Here is an 8,891-nt window from a genome sequence, read left to right as displayed (position 1 = left end):
GCTCCCTACAAAGTAAAAATTGAATTTTAATGAGGAAAACTTTTGTGTTTTGCTCATCTTTCGAGAAAAATCGAAGTGCATCACATTTTAACTTAAAGTTGCAGTTATTATGTCATTTTTGAAAGACCCCCTTTTTTTTGGAACTGCACTTAAAGTTTATTAGCAAATTAGCGAAGTTGAACTAACTTTCTTGAAAAAATATGAGCTGCCTTAACTATTCTTTAATTCATTTTGTTTTCAACTAAGATCTCGTCAAATTCTCGCGTAAACATTTATAGAAATCTAGTTCAATTAATAAATACAGTCAAGTCCCGCTAATCCAAATCCCCTACTAATGAACATCCGTGTGCCGCTAAATCCGAGATGGTGTGAATACTGTACATTTTCTATATTTTCTCTAGAAAGAGCTTAAAATTCGTCTCTGCCCTTCTAAGACGACACACAGTAGCATATTGACAAAAAAAAAAAAAAATCCACCAGACTACTGTGTTTTGAGAAAGCAATCCTCTACATTGGCTCAAAATGGGGCAGCATTCTTCAACGTTTTGTTATTGATGCTAAAATTGTGAATTTCTCAACTCCCTAGATCCGACAGAGCTCAGAGCCTGACTCCGGTCAGGATTTCTTTAGGAGCTTCACTAGTACATCAGAAAGCTCCTTAAGCCAAGCTCTATGTTTAAATATATCTAAGTTATCCTTGAATGTTCTTGATTTATTGCAGAAAGATGATTGGCTTTTACTAAGAAGGATTCTAAAGTCTTCAAGACGATTCCAGTTTATTTCAGAAAAGTTACTGACTTTTAGCGGGAAACGTTCCTGATTTCTTTGGCAGAACTAAGGCACATTAACAGCCTATCCTTTTCCAGGAACCTTTCAAATTTTATTTATTTATTTATTTTTTATAGTGCAAATGAAGAAAATATTATTGACCTTAACAAACAATTAACGCAAATCCAATTTAAGGCAATTGTTTTTACTTGCATTAAGCTCCAGAAAATTTCCCCGTGTGTTTATACTGCACATAACGCAAACATTACGAATAATTAAAATAAATACAATAAACAATTATACATTTAAATAGCTTATCAAATTAAAAAGATTAAGATATGTTTGAATAATTTATGTTCTTTAAAAAATAAAGTGTATTAACAATAAATTTCCTTCATTGAGAAATTCAGTCATGAAGAGCGTGACACCTTGTTTATACTTTATTTTTAAAGCTCTAATGCATCAGAGTAAACGTAAGAGAAATCAGTTCAAGCCTATTTCTAGATGAACTAGTACAGTTCGTTCTTCTTAGACCAGAAATTTGTAAAATATTCCCAGTGGAAAAAGGATATCAACAAATCTGTTCCCTGTTTTAGAGAAAGGCAATTTATTTTTAAATTTAATAATACCTACTAACAAGACAGAAAATAAATTTCCTCGAACATCTTGTTACGAATACTGAAAATAAGAACGTTACAACAGATCCGACTAAAAGAACATTTCTCACTCTAATTTCGGTATAGCTATTATTTTTTTAAAAATCGTAGAAGTTATTTTTACAGTTTAAGTACATGCATCATTTTAGAAATCTAGTTCTATGTTTTTAAACATACTGGAAACAACGATTATTTTATCCTATTTTAAGTCTTTAATTTAAAAAAATCCAGAGGGTAAGACTGAGCTTTCGATATAGGTTTTTTCTTGTATTTGAGTTTCTGTAATGTAGAGTAAATCGTGCTGTACGTAGAGAGACTGAAAAAAAAATTTTGATTTAAAAGAAAAATTTTCAAATAAGAATGTTTATTTCTTTGCATTATAAAAACGAATCACTGCTCCACAATCATATTTATTTTTATTGCTATAGACGACATTTGAAAACTCGTTTTTAAAGTAGTAAATGCAACTAAAATACAATGCATTCGTACTTGAACAATTCAACACATCTAACGTGGAAAGGCCTAATTTTTCAATAATAACTGTGCGTGTCACTTTTACCTTCTCCACCACAATCAAAGGGAGCAGTGCAATAAAAACAGCACAACAGAAAATTAGAAAAATGCACCGAGATTCCAAATGTTTCAGCAAAAAAAAAAAAAACGACTAAAATTTCAAAAATAGGGGAAAATTACGAAAAAATTTTTTTTTTATTTAATAGAAAAATTTTCAAATAAGAATATAGTAAAATTCTTTGCATTAAAAAAGTGATTCACTACTCCACTGCCACAATACTTTCAGTGATATAGTCGCACTGGAACAGTTTGACACAGCAAACGTGGAAAGGCCTAATTTTTCAATGAGAGCTATGCTTGTCTCTTTTAGTTACCCTTTCTCTACCACAATCGAAGGGATCTGTGCAATAAAAACAGCACAACGGAAATTTAGAAAAATGCACCGAGCTTCCAAATGCTAGCAAAAAAAAAAAAAAAAGAAAGGCTGACAAAAAATTTAAAAGTTAGGGTGAAATTATGAAAATGAACATCAAACTCAATAAGAAAAGGAGTTATTGAAGTTAGCAGTATCTCATAAACAAAAGAAAGTTCAAAAAATGATGGATCCAACGAACACTTTGTATAATTTTACTTCTCAACTAAATTACCTAAAATCTGACCATGTTCAAAAAACCTTTTTAAAGTTTTCACTTAAAAATTCTGACACTTCTCCCTCTCCTTGCGTGTAGGTGTGTGATTTGAAGCAACTTATGAAAGTTTATTTAGTTTTGTCGTGCATGAGAAATTAACAAATGTAAATACCTAAACAATGTAAGTGATGTAAAATATCTTTTAAGAAGAGAAATTTTCAGGTTTTTTCCAAGTACAAACTGCACAAAAAAGTCAAACCGCTTTTGAACCTATGCAATGCACAAACCGATGAAATTAAAAAAAAATAATAAAAAGCCTGGATAATTATGCTGGAAGTGGTAGTTTTTCTCACTAATGCCAGGATGTAAAAAATAATCCGAGCAAAAGGAATGAGGATGACCTCTGTTAACAGTTGTTGGTAAAAGTTCCATCTGAATGAACACAGGCGGATTGCCCTTGAAGCAGTGATGCCCACCCCTCCCAAGTGCAACGGAGCACCAGCCCCCTCTCAAATACGACAAGACCTTTCGGGGTCCCCCGAAAAAGCGGCAAATGCCCCTGAAAGTAACCCAAGAAGTTCGATGTAACAGACTGTATCACGACTCCTGGCGAGCATCCCTGCTTGAAGAGGTAAAGAAGTAGAAACAGTTTTGCGTAGACAATGGTTTGAACATTAACTTGTCACTTACTAAAGAATCATTCAAAGGGAATTTAATGTTCCCTTTTCCCTTTTTTGTTCACTAAAGTATTCAATTCTAAGGTCTACAGGATTCATAAGCCATAAACAGGAGTGTAATTTGTGTTTGACTTGTTTTTTAGGGCAAAAATCACCTGATCAACAACTTTGTAGTTGGGGCAAACCTAACTTGGCAGCCTTGCGGTGGCTATGCAGATCCTAGGCTCAGCATTACGACGCTGTCAGGTTAGGTTTGTTTCAAATATAGTTCTTTCATTACAATATTTGTTTGAAATAATTTCACCCAGGAAGTAATTCATATACTCGATAGCATTTTATTTACACAGTTTCGTACGATTAAGGCACTTCATACGAGGAGAATAATTTGCCATCAAAGAGAGAGGTATTTTGTAATATAATTGGTACCCTCACGGCTTTGCCCGTAATAGAAAAATTAAAAGGTCTTTTGGTTCGCCTGTATATTTACAAATAATGTATGGTGAATTTTCTCGCCAATTTGCTTGTACCCATGTTACGGTCCCACGTTATAATAATTTCGTATCGCGCCAATTGGCTTGTGCCCATGTTACGATTTCACGTTATGATAATTTAGTAATTTACTCGTCCATCTTATGATAATTTTGTTCTTAAAATTGGAATAAAAAAAGAACCTCATCGAAGTTTCGAAAAATCACTTCGAGGTGCACAGCACACCCCATGATACAAACTAACTTTGCCAAATTTCATGAAAATCGGTTGAACGGTCTAGGCGCTATGCGCGTCACAGAGATCCTGACAGACAGAGAGGCTTTCAGTTTTATTATTAATAAAGATTTATGTAGTTTCATGCGAAACGAATTCCGGAGAATTTTGATAAACTTGGATTTCTCTCAGAAGTAGTCGCGATAACTTTATTTCATGCACTCAAGAATTATATAGATGACGTTAAAAAAAGTTTTTGGAAAGTAAACAAATGGTGGTTTGTAAACTTAAAATAGACAGAAGCAATATTTAATTTCTTTTCTGGTGAAACACTAGCATTTGAAATTGTTAGTCTAATGGGAGCATTGATTTTGCTTCTTTAATAAGAGAAAACTAGTTTTTCCGTAATAAACAGATGGAGGTACAACACTTTTAACTACTAAATAATTGAGTAACTAGACTCTCTTTATTGGACGATTGAGAATACGGACTGTTTGAAAAAAATCTCACCTTCTTTTTTTAAATGGTACAAATATTTATTTCTAAACTTATCTCTTCATCAACATACAATCTACTAACAGGCCGGCTATGACATCCAGAGACTGATATTTCATCCTTGTTATGGACTCATCAGTAATGATCAGTCAATAACCGAGCTCTGGGCAGATATCAGTGGTGTGGTTCAACTCGAAATTGAAAATAAAAGCTTAAAACTCATAACCGGTCTGTCGATATATTGTACGTAGTTCTCCCTTAACCCTGGCTTAAAGACAGCAACTTACTGACAAATACCTGTCCTTCCGTATCAAATTTCATAACAGCAATATATTTGTCCCTCAATTTTTTTATATATCATTTACTTCAACAATTTACATTTTATTGTCCAATGTCCAGTTATAATTTTTTAAAAATACAGTGCTATCACGCTTCCAACACAAAACGAACTGCATACGCGTATAGTAAATGAAAGAAATTATTCGGTGAAGCATTTACTTTTGAACATAAGGATGGCTGTGGATACGAAAATTTTTAGTGAAGCATCAAAACACTACTTCTTACGAGAAGATACTTTAAAAATTTCGAAAAGCACCGTTTCATCTAAAAAAAGAATCAAAAGGGTCGTCCAAAAAACATTTTCGTTATCTTTCAAAAGGTAGCTTGCCCAGACAAATGAGTTAAATATTAAAATTAAGTTTTTCATCATCAAGCACTCAAGAAAAAGGGCCATTTATTCTCTGTAATATCTGCCTTTTCAATCTTATTTGGAAAAATGCTATGCGTAAGTTGTTACAGCGAACCAACATAAATTAGCTATCTAGAGAAAATGCATAAACGGTAAGAACTATTTTCTCTTTTCAAATATTTTGTACTCGTAAACAACTTTCAAATAAAATTTAAATAACGTTACTTTTTACTCGATTGTGGTTGGTAAGTTTAAAAGAGAACAAAAGCAAAGCTTTTATGGATTATCTGTGAAATAAAAACCCTTAAGGGATTGAATCTCTCGGATTTTCTTATTAGAAACACAACAAGAATTCCTTTAAGCTTGGAAGAAAACGAGAAAAGAGGGAAAGAAAATTAAACTTGTTCCAATCATAGAATCTGATTAAAATTACTTTTGTATTTGAAACGAGTACTAGATCTTAGGCAGAAGTTAACCTCATGCAAAGAAATATTCTATAATTCTTAAAACATCAGCTTTTATTCGGAATGTTTTTTTTTCGTAATCCTAAAACAAGATTTTAACAGATGTTATAAATATGTCACTTTTCCATATAAATGTACAAAAGAAAAGTCATTTTATAACTGAAAAAGAAATGATCAAATGAGCTTTGTGCTATACAATATGATTAAAATGAAAAAACAAGGTAAATAAAGCGCAAATTCTGAAGAAAACGCAGCATATAGCTGTTTCAAGGCTACAATGAAGCCCCTTCAACAGTGCAAACAGCTCACCAATAGTCGTGAGAGAACTTTTCTCGCGACCTTCTGGCAGTGTTGGTGAGTTTTTTTGCACTGATGAAGCTACTCCATTGTAGCCTTGCAATAGCTATATGCTGCATTTTCTTCAGAATTTGTGCTTTATTTACGTTGTTTTTTCACTTTAATCATGTTTTAGCACAAAGCTCATTTGATCATTTTTCTTTCAGTTATAAAATGACTTTTCTTTTCTACATTAGAAGTCGCGAGAGAACTTCTCTCGCGACCTTCTGGTAGTGTTAGTGAGCTTTTTGCACTGATGAAGGTGCTCCATTTTAGCCTTGAAGTAGCTATATGCTGTATTCGCTTCAGAATATATGCTTTATTTACGTAATTTTTCACTTAAACTATTTTATAATTGACTAATTTTTCTCTTATAGGTATAGTTGAAAACTTAAAACAGCCTCCCGCATAAAATTTGCGAGAAAAGAAGTTCATTTGTTACTGTTATATAGAACTAGATTTACTTGACTAAACGAGAACTTCAGCAGAATAATGGTGGCATTCATTTTACTCCCATAGAGCATGTAGCAAAATGGAAGTAGCGCACGGGTTGTAAACGAAATTTTTTTTTTTTTTTTTTTTGCTCAAAGTACTTGATGTTTATTTAAAAGCTTAATTTGCCTTAAAAACATACCGATAATTAGAAATTCGATGTCAAAAATCTATGCAAATTAAAATGTGTGCGCGTATGTCTTCGTGTATCTCTAACCTTACCACCTCCAGACTGCCTAAGCCAATATTGGTACCATTGCACAGAGGGGTATTTGAGCCAAAAAGCTGGCCAAAAGTCGAAATGTCGATTGGTATCGACCTTAAGTCTCAAAACAGATGGATAAACATGCCATTATGTGGAAGCGTTCTTTTTTCTTTGAAACGATGGACAAAAATTTGCCAGCAGTCGGAACTTAGCACTTTGATGATTCGTTTGTCTTTGTTTACGACATTTCGAGATTTCCAATAAACCTTCACCGTCTTATTTTTCGCGTTAAAATTATGTTAGAAGAAAAAAATATTATGGTTTGGCTTTGGAAAGGTTTGTAGTCTATTATGTATCAATTTTTACTCTTTAAGACTGTTAGTATTTTTTTTTTTAATGCAATTCTTGAAGCCTCACGAAAATCCATCCATTTTTTTGAAATTTTTTATGTAAATGAATGGTTTTAAACACTTTGTACTCATTTGTACTACTTCTAAGTTATACCCCATGTTACTTTAGAATGTTTACTTTGATAGTCTGCAGCAAACTTTTGCCCGAATACGCCCGAAAAAATAATAAAGCTATAAATAGAGCACATTATTATTTTCATAAATTTGAGCTTTTTCGATTACTTTTAGGTTCTATGGCTTCAGTCATGTGTACAACTCAAAAGCAAGTACAAAATATAATAAAAGACAATGCACAAATGCTGTTTGATGTAAAGTTCAAACAAATAGAAATGAAGCTAGCTGAAATTATATATTTCTCTTATAAGAAAATATCGAATTTGAAAAATATCACCCCGTTTTATTTCTGGGTCTGACTTTGAAAGTTCGCAGCATCAAATTGTCTTCCTATAGTCTTAATCTATAATATCCTAGTTGTTTTCAATTTATGCACCTGAATGAAACTTGTGAACCCAAAAATAACCGAAAAAAAGAAAATTTATGGAATTAATAGTCTGATCTATTTATAGCTTTATTATATTTCTATGCAAACTCGTGCAAACTTTTGCTGCAGATTGTCAAAATAGATAGTAGGATAGGAAAACTTAAACGTAGTACGAATGAGAACAGAATATTTAAAAACATTCACTTACAAAAAAAGAAAAAAAAAGAGGGGGATGTGTCTTTGTTAGGCTTGAAGAAAGGCATTAAAAGAAATAATAAATATATACACACACAAATTGTGGAATAATGGAGTACAAACCTTGCTCGAGCCTTTCCATAGTCAATGTTTCTTCTAATATCACTTTTAACGCAAAAAATAAGACAATGACGGCTTGTTGAAGAACTTTAATGTCCCAAACAAGAACAACCGAATCATGAAAGTGTTAAATTCCGACTGCTGGTAAATTTTTAAGGTTAGTTTCAATGAAAAAAGATCGCTTTAACATACTGTCATGTTTATTTACCTGTTTTGGTACTCAGGGCAGACAATAACCAGTAAAGTTGACAAATTCGAGTTTTGGAAAGCTTTTTGTCTCAGATACCCGTCTGTGCGTTGGGTAAAGGACATCCAAGGAAAGTCATTTCATTCTGTCTCACCCCTGTAAACCTTAAGAGATCGGAAAAATGAATTGATAAAATAGTCTGCATGACATGCACGGGAATAAGCATTAACGTAATAACTTATCATTCGCCGCAGACGGCATTGAGCTACAGCAGATCAAAAACGGGGGTTGCCGTGCGAAACGAGCAAGGGGGCGGGGTTCAGAGTAAAAATAATATATACATAGTAAAATTAATAAATACAAAAATGATATATACAATAATATAACAAATTCATTCTACATATATTTAGGATTTGTTTATTTTTACAAATGTTGTCAAGTCAATATCGATACCATTTTGTTACTAGAAAAAAATCTTAGCTCGTCTAAATATATATATATCGTAACGGTACTAGTAACAGACATGCTTAAGACATCTCTCTCAGGTTAACTTCATTTTCTGAGCCTTTTGATGTATTTAGACTTTTAAAACTAGTTTTCTCTCATGCAACTACATCTCATCTAACGTTCGGCTGCTTCTGAATCCTCTGAAATAGTTAATGCTATTTTCATTTTCTCAGTTTCGAAAAAAGGTCCGACCCCTAGTAACAGACACTGACGATTCTGATGATACGTAGTAACAGATACGGTGAAGAAAGGTTGATTAATGGACAAAATTCCCCTTTCTCTTCAAAATGTGCAAAAGTTCTTCATTTTTAGATCTAAAACCTTTTCAAATTCAAATGAACATGAAACACCGGTAGACCTAGTGGT

This window comes from Uloborus diversus, chromosome 2, assembly GCF_026930045.1.
Source record: "Uloborus diversus isolate 005 chromosome 2, Udiv.v.3.1, whole genome shotgun sequence".
Classification (NCBI taxonomy): domain Eukaryota; kingdom Metazoa; phylum Arthropoda; class Arachnida; order Araneae; family Uloboridae; genus Uloborus; species Uloborus diversus.
Note: the sequence above shows the minus strand (reverse complement) of the source record.